Here is a 16,033-nt window from a genome sequence, read left to right as displayed (position 1 = left end):
GTTAATTAGTTTATGTGTGACATGAAATAAAAAAGGTTGAAAATTGCTGCAGTGGTACAATGTATTTCCATCCTAGAAATCTATATCCAGCCAAATGGTAAGCCAAATATGAAGAGAATATAAAGACATATTCAGATATGCAAGCACTCTAAAATTTTACCCCACATGTGTTTTCATGAGAACTTCTAAGAGTATTTCACCAAAGCAAGAGAGTAAAATAAAAAATATATGAGATTCAGGAAGAAGATCATCAGAGGAGAGCAATGCAGGGGAAACTGAGGCATGAGAGGTACAGCATACCTAAAGGGAGCCAGTCTAAACCACATAAAACTTGGGGTTGGGGTTTCAAGGAAAAATCAACACTGTTCAGCCACCCACTGGGCTTGACTGTGTCTAGGGGATATTGGTAGCTCCCACTAGAAAGTTTGGGGAAGAATCAATGGTAGGTACGTAGAAAACCAGGCAACCTATTAAATTCTACAATTTTAAGTTCATTGGAAAATAAAAAGTTATTTAAAAAAGGAAATAAGTGCTCACTTTGGCAGCACATATGCTAAAATTGGAACACTCCAATGAAGATTGGCATGGTCCCTGTGCAAGGATACCATGCAAATTCATGAAATGTCCCATTATTTTTACAAGGAAAAAAAGGTTTCAATCCATATGAGATGAGGGATGATAAATTTATTATGATAATCATTTCACAATACAGTTAGTCCCCCTTATCCACAGTTTCACTTTCCATGCTTTCAGTTACCGGTGGTCAATAGTGGTACATAAATATTAAATGGAAAATTCCAGAAATAAACTATTCAGACATTTTACTTATTTTTTAAAACATTCTTTTTTTTAATATATTTGTATTGATTTCAGAGAGGAAGGAAGAAGAGAGAGACTGAAACATCAAGGATGAGAGATAATCATCGATCGCCTGCCTTCTGCACACCCCTTACTGGGGATCAAGCCAGCAACCCAGGCATGTGCCCTTGATCAGAATTGAACCCAGGACCCTTGAGTCCACAGGTTGATGCTCTATCCACTGAGCCAAACCGGCTAGAGCTATTCATACATTTTAAATTGCACACTCTTTTGCATAGCATGGTGAAATTTCTCATTGTCCTGCTCCTTCCCACTCAGGACATGAATCATCCCTTTGTCCAGCATATCCACTCTGTATACACTACCAGCCCATTAGTCATTTAGTAGCCAACTCAGTTATCAGACCCACCGTTGCACTATCCCAGTGCTTGTTTTCAAGTCACCCTTATTTTACTTAAAAATGCCCTCAAAGCACAAGAGTAATGATGCTGGCAATTCCAATATGTCAAAAAGAAGCCATAATGTGCTTCCTTTAAATGAAAATAAGTATCTTATTACAGTGCAAGAAGATATTTTGAGAGACTACATTCACATAACTTTTTTCACAGTGTATTGTTATAATTGTTCCATTTTATTAGTTGTTGTTGATCTCTTGCTGTGCCTAATTGATAAGTTAAAATTTATCATAGATGTGCATTCAAAACATAGTATATCCAGGGTTTAGTACTATGCATGGTTTCGGGCATCCCCGGGAGGTCTTGGAATTTATCCCCTGCAGATAGAGAGGGATTACTGTCTATGTAAGTCAAGTCATTATTCTGTGCATCTTAAACTTACGCAGAGCTCCATGTCAGTAAAACTCGGGGAAAAGAAAGGAAATAATCATATTTTCATTCCTTTGTGAATATCTTCATAGATATAAATATGAAAATCCTAAAAATTCACTTAATAGAAAATTGCAATATAACTGTACTGGGAGAATGGAAGAAAAAGAAGGCACGGAGTCAGCCAAAGAGAAAAAGCCTACCATTCTATAGATGGGAGTTAAAAAATAATGTCCTGAAGATAGAGCAATATTATAACATTATTTAGAAATATGAAGGTAAATGCCAGCAATAAGAGTTTAAAATGTTGAAAATGGTATTTCTAGGGAGTAAGACTCAGGATTAAGGAATGGGGAGGCCAACGAAATGCTAGGTTTTATTAAGTCTTCTCATAAATTTGAATTTTGTAATGATGTACATGTACTAGTTTGATAGAAAGTAAAAATTTAATTCAGGCGCATAAACTTAATGCTATATGCATAGCTGCGTATTACAGAAAGAGCAAGAGTCCACCATGAGCAGATGTACAGTGAGGAGCAAAAGCAGGTACAGACCCTGCCCTCTTGAAACCTCTCTTTAATCATAGCGTGCTGTCTCTGACCTCTGGGCTTACCTGCACAGAGCTTTCCCTGACTCTTGTCTGGCTAAAATATGCTGACTCAATTACCAAGGTTTCTTTCTCACCTTCCTTGACTCCCCCCAGGCAGCCAGGCCTTTTCTGGGTCCTACTGTCCTTTGTGCAAACCTCCACTGCAGCAATGATCTTGTATGGAACATGTGTATTTGCAGGCATATCTATCAGCTAGTCATGCAAGGACCTCATTTTACCCTAAGTGTGTTCCTAGCACAGTGTCTGCCTCTATGGCAAAGCTCCATAAGTACTTGTCAGATAAAGGTATGCATGCACGGGTGGAAGGAAGGAAGGATGGGTGAAAGTGTGGGTGGGTGGATGGATGGATGGATGCATGCATGCATGCATAAGTGATCCATAGAAAGCCAGGCTGTATTTTCTTGTTACCATCTAATAGAAAGATTAATATTGGTTGGATTAGTAGACTGGTTGGAAAGAACAATGAGAAAGCAAGAAGTATCCAGGAAATTGATTGTACCACCCTGCCTGGGCTAGACATAGAGGCTGCACAGAGTGAGACACTAGCACAGTGGGAACTAAAGTACTACATTATTGCTTCCACAATACTTGGGACCCAATGTGGCCCAAACGGTGCACACAAGAAGGCAGGAAGGAGGAAAGTGATAGAGAAATGGGAGCTAAAGACACACTGTGCAGGTAGTGGCACTTGTCTGTGCTGTGACTTCCAGTGGGAAGCTCAAATGCCTCATAGGTATTGCTCCCAGCTAACAGTGATCCCACAGGAAGGAGCCAGTGAGAATGTGCCATGTCTGGTACCACAGTCTTAATGAGCTGGTAGAACGCTTCTCAAGTCCAGCTTGTGGGTACAATCAGCACAGCTTAAGCTAACACTTTGCATTCTTTCCTCAAAGATCCCTAAGCAAGTAGATAAGATGCAGGAATCATTTGTGGTCCCCTCTTGCCCCCACCCCATCCAGCACAGCCATTTCCTAAATTAGTGGCCTCATCTTCATAATCTGAATCTAAAGGGCAAGGGGCATTTACCAAAGACTCAAAGGAAACTTCTAAAGCCCTATTGATTCCACTGTATTCCCTCAAAAGGATCCTTAGTAACTAACTGAAAGTTAAATGAATTTCTCATACATTCACTCAACCAACATTGATAGCCAATCAGCTTTGCAGCATGAGTTAAGGGCTCTGAAAACACCACACAGTCCCAAAATATCTCTACACTGGCCTGAAATTCTTTTTCACTTTATAACCATGCCTGAAATTCCACCAATTAGAAATTCATTTATAAGCCCCTCTTGTAAAATGTGCTAGAGTGATTATCCTTATTTGATGCTGCTCCACAATCTAAAATTAGGACCAATGGTTGGGCCTAATAAAGAAAAATTGAGGGGCTTTAGTTTGACTGAAAAAGCCTCTTCTGTCAGTTCTTGCTCTTCAGCAGTGGGACTGGCAACTCCCATGAATGACAGACAAACTATTGCTTACGACAAAATTTTCTCCTGAACAACTCTAAAGGGTAGAAAGTTCTTCCTTGCTGTGGATTAAAATTTGCTTCCTGACACTCAGCAGTTTGCCCTAGTTCTGCTCTCAACAACACGAAGGGAGTCTAATCACCATCCCCTTGTCAGATATTCTAAGCCAGTCCTCCTCTCCCTTAGAGTTCCAGTGGTCCTTCCTCCATGTCTAAGAGCTGGGCAGTATGTGTGCGTTGCTTTGGTTAAATAAGGCACAGCTCAGGATTCCAGAGGATGGCTTACAGTAGAGCAGAAGTTTCAGGGTGTCTGTGATATTTGATAACAGCCTGTAGTCTCTGCTTCCTACTGACAAAGCACCCTGGCACACACATGGGTATGTGTAGTCAAGCACCAGTTCACGTAGAGGGAAGTCAAATCAAAGAGAATGGCTCAAGAAGGTACAACACCTAGACTGGTTGGGTCTGGCAAGACATGTACCAGGGCACAGGAGACCCTAAGGGTGCAGTCTGATGCCAAGCCAGAGGCTGTTTGCTCTCTATTTCTCCATGCAAGTTCTGTACTTGAAGGCCTAGGACCTAGCCTTCTGTCCTGGATCAGCCCCTACTTGGAGGATTTGGGTAAGTTTCTTAACTCCACTGAGTCTCTATTTCTTCATCCACTAAATCAGGACTTTTCTATCTGGCCCCCTGATAGAGTTTTGGGAGAATTCCATGAGGTGACAACTTTGAGAATGCTTTGAAGGCTATAAAGGAAAGCAGTGTGCAATGGCCAGGTCTGAGGATCATGGCTGACTTCTGTCTGGCTGGGGACATCCCATGCTCAACTGGGAATTATGGCCAGAAGAAGAGCCAATACAACACCCTTCATCAAAGTGAATTTCTGATTAAGGCAGGATCCAAGGGCTGAATGTTCTAGAAGTGTAATGATTAACTCATGGCCACTTGAACCTTTTGGCAACAAAACAGCATCTAATGAAACTTTCTGTGTGGTTGTGTCTCCTGACATGTTGTATGCAGCATGAATGTTGGGGATGGTGCCACAGCATGGCCCATTGTTTGGAGATGCCTCACTGGCCACATGGGTGTACAGACCACACAGCCATCCGTAAGCAGATACATCTGTTTGGGTTACTCACCAGCCAATCCTAGAGCAGATCTTCACTTTTACAGACATTTGGGATATGGGATCCGGGGGTGGAAGGGAATGTGGAGCTTCTCCTAGCGGAGAATGGAATCAGATACCTGGAGGGGGAAAACAAGTAAGTTCATGAGTAGACTCTCCAAGGTGGCCTCAACTGAGATGTAGCCACTTGGTGACCTAATGCCTGGTACAAATAAAGACTGGGCAGTCGGGAGGCCTGGGTTCCTGCTTTTCTACTAAATGTGGGTATAACTGGGGGATTTTCCAGGCCTCGCTGTTCTCACTTGTAACTAAGGAGCAGGTCTGGGTGATCATTTTCTATGACTTTCATTTTTATCTTTGCATTCTACTGCCTCCACCCCAAACAGCGCTATCTCCAGGCATCCTTCAAATCTCAGCCTTACCTTTACTTTCTTGGAAAGGTCTTCCTCATTCCCCTAGATCAAGCTAAAGAGCCTGTCAGACACTGACACAGCACTGCTGGCCTCTCCATGAGGACTCTGTGGCACCCTACCTTTTTGTAGCTCAATGTGCCTGGCAATTAACTTGGTAAATTTAAATTTAAAAGTGAGAGAGAAAGAGAGAACTCTTAGTAAAGGTGAAATCACCAGTCCTCTTAGAATGCAAAGAGAAACTAAGAAAGACCCCACTGCCCTAAGCAAAGGGTTTAATTGCTATGATTAAATGCAAATAACCACAAGTTCTTGGCAGCAAAGCATATTCCATCAGAAGCAAATTTGATGAAGAGAATGTGTGACATCCAAGCCTAGGCCTCAGAGGTCTTGTAGCTTTTATCTTGCCTTCTTTGGAACCCTGAGAAAGCCCTGTGAACAAGCACGAGCTAGCCTGCTAGATGTTGAGAACCCCCATTGAGAAGAACCATGGTACCCCAGTCGACAGGTGGACAATTCCTGGCCAATAGCCTGCTAACATCCAGACATGTGAGTGAGACACCCTAGTCATGAATTCGCCAGCCAGCCAACCAACCCACCAGGTGACCACGGACACGTGAGAAAATCCAGCACAGACTGCCCCACCAAACCGCAGAAGCATGGATTAAGTAAATGGTTCTCATTTTAAACCACTACATTTTGTGGTAATTTGTTATGCAGCAAAAGCTAACTGCTAGAGCTTTCCCTCAGCCCCTTTTTGCTGAACTTTAGCAGATCAGACTTTTGGCATGTGTCATAGGAGGCAGAGGCATGACTAAGTTGTATTAGTTGAGTTAGAAGCCCAATAGCCTTTTGAAGGAGACATAGTCCATTTCCTAATTCCTGCAGCACAAGCTTCTGTTAGGGCAGTGGTCGGCAAACTCATTAGTCAACAGAGCCAAATATCAACAGTACAATGATTGAAATTTCTTTTGAGAGCCAAATTTTTTAAACTTAAACTTCTTCTAACGCCACTTCTTCAAAATAGACTCGCCCAGGCCGTGGTATTTTGTGGAAGAGCCACACTCAAGGGGCCAAAGAGCCGCATGTGGCTTGCGAGCCGCAGTTTGCCGACCACTGTGTTAGGGAAACACATGGAGCATGTGATCAGTTGAGACAGATAATGGCTAACACACTTTTATAGTGCTTATTGCATGCCAGGCATTCTTCTAAGAGCTTTATTTCTGTTACCTCATTTAATTTCAAAGCAACCCTATAAAATGGGAACATTTTTTCCCACTTTACAGATGAGAAAATTGAGATACACAGATGCTAAGTAATTCTCCCAGTCACAGTGCTAGGAAGTGATGAAGCTGGAATTTGGTAAGAGGCAGGCCAATCTCCAGAGTTCTTGCTGTACTCAGCATGCTAGTCTGACAAGTCCTCTGGCAAGGAAGGAGGACTGAGACCCCAAAAGGGATCTCCTAAGGAAAGGGAAGATGTAGATTTGTGACCCAGAACCAATCCTAGGGCCTATGGAGTTTCACAGGGACAAGGTGATTTTGGCACAGGATGCAGTAAGAACTGGAAATTCCTCAGGACCCAGGCACTCTGGAGAAATAGAGGCTCAGCACATGAGAATGAGGGGCCAAGTACAGAAAACTCCAGAAATGGTTGCAAGTACAGGAATCTGGACCCACAAAGGCATCAGCAGGGTGCCAGGCAGGAAGTCACAGACAAAACAGGCCCTGTGGACCGGAATTCAGCAAAGACTCCAGCATCCCCCAATTAGCAGGCAGTGTCACGAACAGATGGAGCTTTCAAATTTCACTCTCCTGCTTTGGGATAATCTGCAGGTGGGGGTGGGGGGGTGTAATAAATAAGGAACTGTACTTCCTAATAACAAGAGTAGGTGAAGTCTTAAGTGATAGATGAGAAAAATAAAAAAGAAGTGATCATATCTGCACCCAAAGTGAGTGAAATGGCTTAGTGATTTCATAAGAATTTCTTAAATAGATCTGCACTGTTTGTGAAGCATTTTTCAAATATTTTATTTGCTTCTCACAACAACCTGCAAGGTGGGTAGCACAGGTATCATTGTCTCTCCTTTCCAGATGCTGGGACTGCAGATCAGGGGAAAGGCCTTGCCCATGGTCATGGAGCTAGTGGAAGGCACAACCAAGACGCCAACACAGGGAGGGCTTTGTCCTCCTAACCTAGCATTCCCCTCCACCGGGCCCGTGGCTCTTCTCTACACACAGTAAAAGTTCTGTATCAATTCAAGAAATGGCATAACTCAGAACAGGAAGCCAAGGGAATGCACATTGGTGACATTCTCAAAAGAGTAGCCCCAGACTCTAAAGAAGCCACAATAAGGTCACTGTGTCCCCCACACAGACCTTCAAGGAAGAGGGCAGGGGTTTGGGCTTGAATTAATTCATTCCAGCAAATCTGTTTTTGCAAATAAATGGTTATTTGAAAAGTTGCTGATGAATTCCATCCAGTTCTTTTTTTAGCAACAAGTTGCTTGGGGCTGATCTGCAAAATAGTCTGCTATTGGACGTAATCCATTTTACCCAAACTGTTTTATGTGCTACACAAATCATGGCTATTTTTTTTTTTCATGTTTGCTTGTTTCTTAGCTTATAAGCAGAGGCTGTTCTAGAGCAGCAGCCCCAGCTCCTGACCCCAGCACCTGCCCACTCTGGGCCAAGTCCCAGCTGCGGGTATGGCTTCCATGGCAAACACGACCTTCCATTGCTCACTACTGAGCAACTAGGAAGAGATACAAGCATGAAGAGGACCCCCCGCAGCAGAAGTCAGCTCTCTGGAAATGGATTTTTATTGGGTGTGGCATAGAGAAATCGTTGAAATGGGAGGAATTATCACTTCGAGTCGTCTTTGGATAACAAATTGCTGAGGCCTAAATATCCACAGATTATTCTATCTGAGTTTATCTTGTTGCGACAGTTCCGCATGCTGTAATCAATCACTCTGCGTATCCATAAAACAGCTTGATAGTACACATGTATTCTTCTCAAAATAAAGTTGTAGCATTTACACATAATAACTTATTGGGCTGCAGGCTTTGCCTGACGTATGCTCAATATCATTTGACGTTTTATTGGATCCCACACAAACTTTTGCCTAATATAGTCGTTCTACAGGGAAAAGTTAATTGAAGTCTTGACTATAATAAAGAAAGTTAGAAAGAAAGAGAAGTAACTGAGGCAACCTGCTCTGGGGCTGAAGAGAGGCTAAGGTGGGGAGAGCCTGGGGGGAGTCTGATGTCACCCCTCACTGCCTTGGGCTGCAGGACAGGTTGGTTCAGCTCTCCATGCCTCAGCTGCCAGCTGTAAAACACTTAGCATTACCAAGTGTTGCATGTAAATTACATAAAGGGAGTGGGAGAGATGAGGGCTCCTGGGAGGGCTCCTGGGCAGGAAGGAGGCAGAATTGGCCAGTTCAGTCAGGAAATACAAAGGCCACTTCCACTGACTTCATAGAGGGCTGGGTGAAGTCAAAATATTGTGTGCAAATAAGTTTGACGCTTTCTCTATTGACCGTCATTCTTACAAAAATCTGTATAAATGTTATTTGTTGACTTATTCTCTCTATCTCCTACCACACCCCAGACTATCAGTTCCATGAGGCAGAGACTTGGCTTTGGGGTACACTGGGGCATCTGCAGTGCCTCGCTGATAGGAGGCACTCAGTAAGCAACTGATGAATGAAGGAAAGATAGATGAGTGAAAGAGTAAATTAGGCCTGAAATACACTGTCTGACACTTTCAGAAAACTGTCACAGGCATCCTGCTCTGAGCAGCCCCTCTGGCCAAAGCCCTCTGCTCTTTTTGCTTCCACCTGCCTCTAACTTTGCCTGTGCTGTGCCCAGGCCCTCTGCAACAGAACCAACCCAGAAACAGCAAGGACAGAAGTTCATGCTGCTCATTGTGGGCGACATCAGGGTCCCTCTACACTCTACCCTGATCAGAGGGCATGTGGGATGTGGAAACCACTTTGGGGCACACTCTAAGAAGCCCCAGAAACTAGGATGTGCCATATTAATAATGCTTTTTATGTTGCAGAAGTGCTCCATGGATTGGGTGAAATACAGAACTGTGCTAGTTGTCCTCAGAGCATCAAAATCATCTGTGAAACTTTATCAACTCGACACCCCAGGGTCTACTTTTGTAAGTTGGGACTGAGGTTTATGATGGAGCCTGGACAGCTGTAGTTCCTACAATTTCACATCTGACCGTGATATGCTCTGAAAAATCAGAACAGCAGGACCAGGCAATGGCTGACATCCTTTCCTTCTTCAATTCCAAGTGTGTAGGGGGGATAAGTGATGATGGAAGAAGACTTAACTTGGGGTGGTGAACACACAATGCAATACACAGATGATTCTTCTCCTACCTACATGATGAAACCTACGTGATTTCATTAACCAATGTCACCTCAATAAATTCAATAAAAAAGTAAAAGGGAAATCCCAAATGCAGTTTTTAAGTATTCTTTTGGGTGGTGGTGGTTGAGATAAATATTTGTGGTTTTCTAAAACCCCAGAAAGTCTTATACAAAACAAGTGACTAAAATAGTGTGAGTTAATCATCTGGTTCCTCTAGTCTTCACTGTCCACTGAGCATGCCATGGTCATCCCTGCCCCGGTCCTCAGTTATGGAATTCTTCAACCACCTACATTGCCCTTTGGGTCCTCAACATCCTCTCCAAATCACAGCCATTTGTTTGTGGAAATGATTGGCTATGGTTAATCATGTGAAAAGCAGCTAGCATTAGGACAAAGAACCTGCCTCCACACTGTCTTGCTGAAACCATTGAAATTCGCCTTGGGATGCTCCACTCACATCCACTCATTCCCTCATGGAACAAACATATTTGACCCCTTCCTACCAGAAACTGTGCTAGGTGCTGAGTATGGAACAGTGAACAAACAGATATGGGGACACCATCCTTGCTTTGTGTTTAAGCCTCATTGCTTAAGAGTTATTTGCAGTCTCCAGCTTAGTGCTTTAGGAAGTCAATGGTGTAGACAGCTCCCAAGAGTTTAAGACACAACTCTCATGAAAAATCACAGACATTATCCTGATGATTATCCATTCAATCATCCAAGGTTTTGTTCTCATGCCCTAGTTGGGAAATAAGAGGCTAAGATTTCTGTCCCTGGCAAAATATACAGGCATATCTCGTGTTATCGTGCCTCACTTTATTGTGCTTCACAGACATTGCATTTTTTTTTTTTTACAAACTGAAGGCAAGACCCTCCACCAGAAAAAATATTATGACTCACTTTGTGTGATACTCACTTTATTGTGGTGGTTTGGAACAAAACCCGCAATATCTGCGAGGTATGACTGTACACATAAGCAAGTTGAATTTAGCCATAAACTCGAGAATATTTGCCTTGAATATGGACCTAGTACCTCTGCTCCTAGACCTTGCTGATACAGAACTGCAGATCTTCACAAGGTCACGTGTCTGCCTGGTTACCATGGCTGTGAGGTGAGGAAGAGGGTCCAGGAGCATGCTGAACACAGGCAGAAGCCAATCAGCCTGGTGAATCCATGCTACTGAGATCACCATGGTGTTAAAGGTCAGAATTCTTCCCTCTTCCAGGCCAGGCTGTGTCCCTTGCACAAAGCAGTTGGAATGGTTTGCGTTGGCCTGGGCCAGCCTGGGTAACCGAGTTGCAAGCACAGACTCAGGTATTGGGACATTTCCCATGACACTCCACACTTATTCACAGCCACAGGGCTCTAAGTGTTGCTCTCATCCTTCCCTGCACAGGCCATTCTGTATCTCTAGAATGAAGTGAACAGCTCCAGGGTGGCTCTGGACCTGGGAAATGGACCAGCTGAGGAGGGATTAATCACCACATAACATTCAGGCTTTTCATGTCCCAGTTCTTACTGACAGCAAGTCCCTACTTTCCTAGACAGGATTTCTGCTATGTTCAGGGTAGACCTACCTACTCTACTACACATACCCTCTCCCTTCAGTTAATCTAAAGCCAGCCTAGCATTTTCAGAAGGAGCCCTTATTAGGAAACCCTGGGAGCACAAAGAAGAGAAATACATGCCTGCAATAATGCTCTACATTTGGATAGCACTTTGCAGTTTGCAGAGCACTCACACATTCATTACCTCATTTACCCAGCAGGAATTCCTTCTCGTAACTTAAGTAAAGCCTAGCCAGAGATTGGCACCAGCTCTGCTAGAAGTGTCTTCCATCCCCGCCTGGCCATCATTCCCCAAATCCAACCCACAACATCGGGGCAACACTGCCAGCCTTCTTGGGGCTTGATGGTCTCCAGGTCTAATTCCTGGTTCCAGGTCGTAGTCTGACTACCTCCTAGAGGTCACTTTCTAGAAGCATTCTCGTTAGCTAGTTGCTAAGTGGGATCCTAACCACTGAAGAAAGAGAAGTCTCTTGTATCCAGAACAGTTTGGTCTCTCTCAACTTATTTGTGGAGAACTATAATACCTAACATTTACTAAACACTTACTGAGTGGCAAACATTGCTTTTCATATATATGAACTCACCTCTTCTTCACAGAAATCATCAGGCAGACAGTATCGTCCCCACTTTACAGATAAGAGAGGCTCAGTAAACACAAGTCATATTGCATGTTGTAGACGCAATCAAGGGATTGGAGAAAATGCAGGTCAATTGTGACTACAGTGTCCTTCATTCAGTCATTCCTTTATGAACACATGCATTCAAAAATGCTTTTCCCAAGCTCTTCCTGTATGGCTGGCTGGCCACAGGGACCTAACAGTCATTCAGGTAAGTCTCTGCCCCCAGGAACACACTGGATGGCTGGTCCCTGTTGGCTTTATCACAGGAGCCCACACCTGGTCTAGGGGCCAGAAAACATTGCTCAGAGAACCTGACATTCATGAGGAGGGGTATATGTTACCCCAAGTTGACAGAGCAACAGACACAAAGGTTTGGAGATAAGAGAGAGCATGGTCAAGCAAGGTGGAGTGAGGTGTATGCTGAGTTCAAGGGTGAGAGCTTTACCCTGAAATTGCTAAAGCACTAATGATGGGTTTGAAGCAGAAAAGTGATATGAGAGGGACTTCCCCCTGAAGTTACTGTTTAAATGAAGTCCCTGCTTATCATCTTGTTGTCCTGTAGTTGCCTCTTTCCAGTAAAAGTGAGTTCAGGTTGGGGGCACTCAGGAAATAAGTCTCTCTGGCCATGGGTGCTACTAGTAATTACCTCGTTTTGCCACCTTCTATCGAGTAAAAGGGAAGGTGATTTTTCTCCATCCTCCATCCTGTGCTGTCCCTGACTCGAGGGAGCTGATGCTCTTTTGGTGCAAAAGTCAACAGCACATTCCAGGCACATGTCTCTGAATACTTCCAACTTTCATTTCTTCTGGATTTACCTTTAAAATAGTCAGCATATGCTGTCAGAGTTCGCAAATTGCCCACCACTGGCTAATGCCCCATTTGTTGGGCATTAAAGAGCTCAGTGGCTTGTGCTCAGCCTTTGGCTGTTCCCCTCTTCAGAGCAAAGATATGCTTTGTTTCCACAGATCAGAGGGGCCTCAGAAACTGAGTTCTGACCAACCTGTACTACAAGCAAGGCATGAGACGCTAAGACAATGAGCACTGCCTGCTTTGGGACAGGGAGCCCTTACACCGGGACCGGCACAGCCTGGAAGACTTGGAGAGTGCTGACATCCATCCACAATCCTGTGAGGCAGGTGTGTGAGCTGCTTTCAACAGCCCCCGAAAGGTGTCCACAGTCCCTCCAAAGGTTAAGGAGGCTGGTTTGAGAAAACGTGCTGATCTGCACCCACTGACCCTATTGTAACCTTCCGAGTCCAGGGAAGCCCTCCCCGCTGCGGGTCTACCCAGTCACATCCAGTTGACCCAACTAGTGCAAACACGGCAATAATTTATTTCAGTTCAAAGAAATGCAAATTGGGTTAATATCCCTTTCTCTGAACCATCACATATTCAATGTAAACTAATTCATTTCCACAGCAGTGAATTTTTCTAGAAACAAATGATACTCTGTTCTACACGATTCAAACTAGCACATTTTTTAATGCAACAAACATTTATAAACCACCCCGTCTTTCTCCCCTTCCCTCCTTCCTAAAAATACCCATTGCAGCACCATCTTCGAGCCCACAGCCTGTCATCCCGAAGTGCTGCATTGTATTTTTATAATGGGACTCTTTCAATCCCAGCCATCAAATTACCCTGTTTATTACTATCCCCATTTTTCAGATAAAGGAACTAGGACACAGGGAGGTCACCTGACCAGCCCCCAGCCCCACAGCAGGACTATGATGGAGAAGATGCGTTTCCAGGTTAACGCAGCCTTAGGAGAGTAGCGGTGGGCAGGCGGGCATGCTGATGCTTCCAGAGAAAGCAAGCTCTTAGGGGGAGATGATGCCTGCTATCTCCCCACCCACCACAGCCCAGGCCAACACTGAGGACCATGGCCTCGAAGTCATGAGAGGCCGCCTCAGCCAGTCGCACTGGACAGGATGTGACCACATGCAATAGCGGACATTTCGAGAGGGGTGAAAGGAGGCTATGGGGTGAGAAGAGGTCATGGGAGAGAAGGAGGCTATGGAGAGAGAAGAAGGCTATGGGAAAGAAGGAGGCTATGGGAGAGAAGGAGGCCATGGGTGAGGAGGCTATGGGAAAGAAGGAGGCTATGGGAGAGAAGGAGGCTATGGGTGAGAAGGAGGCTATGGGAAAGAAGGAGGCTATGGGAAAGAAGGAGGCTATGGGGTGAGAAGGAGGCTATGGGTGAGAAGGAGGCTATGGGAGAGAAGGAGGCTATGGGAGAGAAGGAGGCTATGGGAGAGAAGAAAGCTATGGGAGAGAAGGAGGCTATGGGAGAGAAGGAGGCTATGGGAGAGAAGGAGGCTATGGGTGAGAAGGAGGCTTTGGGATAGAAGGAGGCTATGGGAGAGAAGGAGACTGTGGGTGACAAGGAGGCTGTGGGATAGAAGGAGGCTATGGGTGAGAAGGAGGCTATGGGAGAGAAGGAGGTTATGGGAGAGAAGGAGGCTATGGGTGAGAAGGAGGCTATGGGAGAGAAGGAGGCTATGGGAGAGAAGAAAGCTATGGGAGAGAAGGAGGCTATGGGAGAGAAGAAAGCTATGGGAGAGAAGGAGGCTATGGGAGAGAAGGATGCTATGGGTGATAAGGAGGCTATGGGTGAGAAGGAGGCTATGGGAGAGAAGGAGGCTATAGGAGTGAAGGATGCACGGGGCGAGACGCATCTCGGAGAAGCAGCAGCTTAGGACCGGCCTAAAGACCTGCAGCCACAATGGGAAGGGCAGGACTAGGAACCCAGGACTGGGCAGGGTTGCCACTCCATCTCTCTCTCTGAACCCCCTTTCTAAGTGTAAATGATGATCTAGAGCCAGGCCCCCAACAGACAAGCAGTGTGACTAGGGGCACTGGTGAAAAAAGTCCTGAAATCGGCCCGGAGCCCCTCCCTACACAGGGTGTGAGCCCTCCCCAGTAGGGCCCTCCCAGGAGGCCTCCAGTCAGGCACAAAGCATCCCAGACCTCCTGCTGGGCCTGTGAGGGTACTGTGGGACAGCGAGCTCAGCTGATAATCACACCAGGCAGCTTGGAGGGTGACGTCACCCTTTATATAGACAAAATCTCATGCACGTGCACACACACACACACACACACACACACACTTTTTTCTGAACACAAAGCTCTTGATTTAAAGAACTAAAACCTGGGGTGAGATTATTCCTGGGCCCCTTCCAGGACCCTGAGGGCGAATCTGGGGTCTTCACCCTGGTGCCATTTGAGTGTCATATCTAGATACCACCTACCCAAGAGCTGTCGGTGAGCTGTCAAGTCACGGGCTCCAAGGGCAAAAGAAACTACTCCATTTGTGTTTGTGCTCCCACCTGCCCCCAAGCATGGCCCTGCAGATATCCAGCCTGGGTGCCTGACACACGGGCGCAGGGGCTGTGGGCGGTGGCCGTCAGAGCCACAGCACCGGGCTCTCCTGCAGGAGGACGCGTTATTAATAAACACGCTGCTGCGAGCATTTGCTCACAATTGTTTGATATTTCAGTTTTCAGTAATTTTCTCACTTAATAATTTATTAAATGGATTATTTGTCATTTCAATTTATTAAAAATTGATAAAGGGCTCATTTCTTTCTTCCCAAGCTAGGACACAGGGAGAGATATATAGGCAGGAGTACAAATTAAAGGCCCCTGCTTCCTTCCCGCCCCCTGTCCCCGCCCAGTGGTTCACACCCAGTGAGCACTCTTGGGTCCCCTTCCTGGTGGCTCTATGCCGAATCTGCTCTCTGGTCAAGTGATGAGGCTAGAGAGGCATGACCTCACCTCTCTCCAGCCACCTCTACCAGCCACCCCTTGGCTCCTGATCTCTGTAATCGCCCAGCCACGCTGGAAGCTCGGGCCTCCTGCTGCCACACTCAGCCAGGAGAACGCTTGTCCTGGGCCTGCAGCATGCTGAAGACTGCACAGCACCCTCCCCCAAGGGGGCTGCACTGTGAAGAAGAAGCCTTGGGCAGTGGTGGGACCTGAGACATAGTGGCTGGAGTAGAGGGAGGTGTTTAAAGCAAGAGGGAAAGAACTTGCAAGGAACCTCGAGTGGCTACCTGCTCTCCAGTGGGCGGTACCCACCTGACAGGCAGCTATCCTGCTTTTGTGTTATCAATTATTCCCTGGTTTCTATATTCTGACCATGGCCCTGCCTTTGCTTACAGAACAAGCATAGGAAGGCCCTTGAGGAGAAAACATAAGC

The 16,033-nt window shown here is 45.4% G+C and overlaps 1 non-coding gene across 1 annotated transcript; it reads left to right on the top strand.

Annotated features, from left to right (window-relative positions):
• Positions 1-529: 529 nt before the first annotated feature.
• LOC114230060 (U6 spliceosomal RNA) lies at positions 530-636 on the top strand. The gene has a single exon (XR_003615917.1). It is a non-coding gene; the product is annotated as a U6 spliceosomal RNA (small nuclear RNA).
• The last annotated feature ends 15,397 nt before the right edge of the window (positions 637-16,033 follow it).

The sequence above is a fragment of the Eptesicus fuscus genome, chromosome 12 (assembly GCF_027574615.1).
Source record: "Eptesicus fuscus isolate TK198812 chromosome 12, DD_ASM_mEF_20220401, whole genome shotgun sequence".
Taxonomy (NCBI): domain Eukaryota; kingdom Metazoa; phylum Chordata; class Mammalia; order Chiroptera; family Vespertilionidae; genus Eptesicus; species Eptesicus fuscus.
This window is presented reverse-complemented; position numbering and strand designations above follow the sequence as displayed.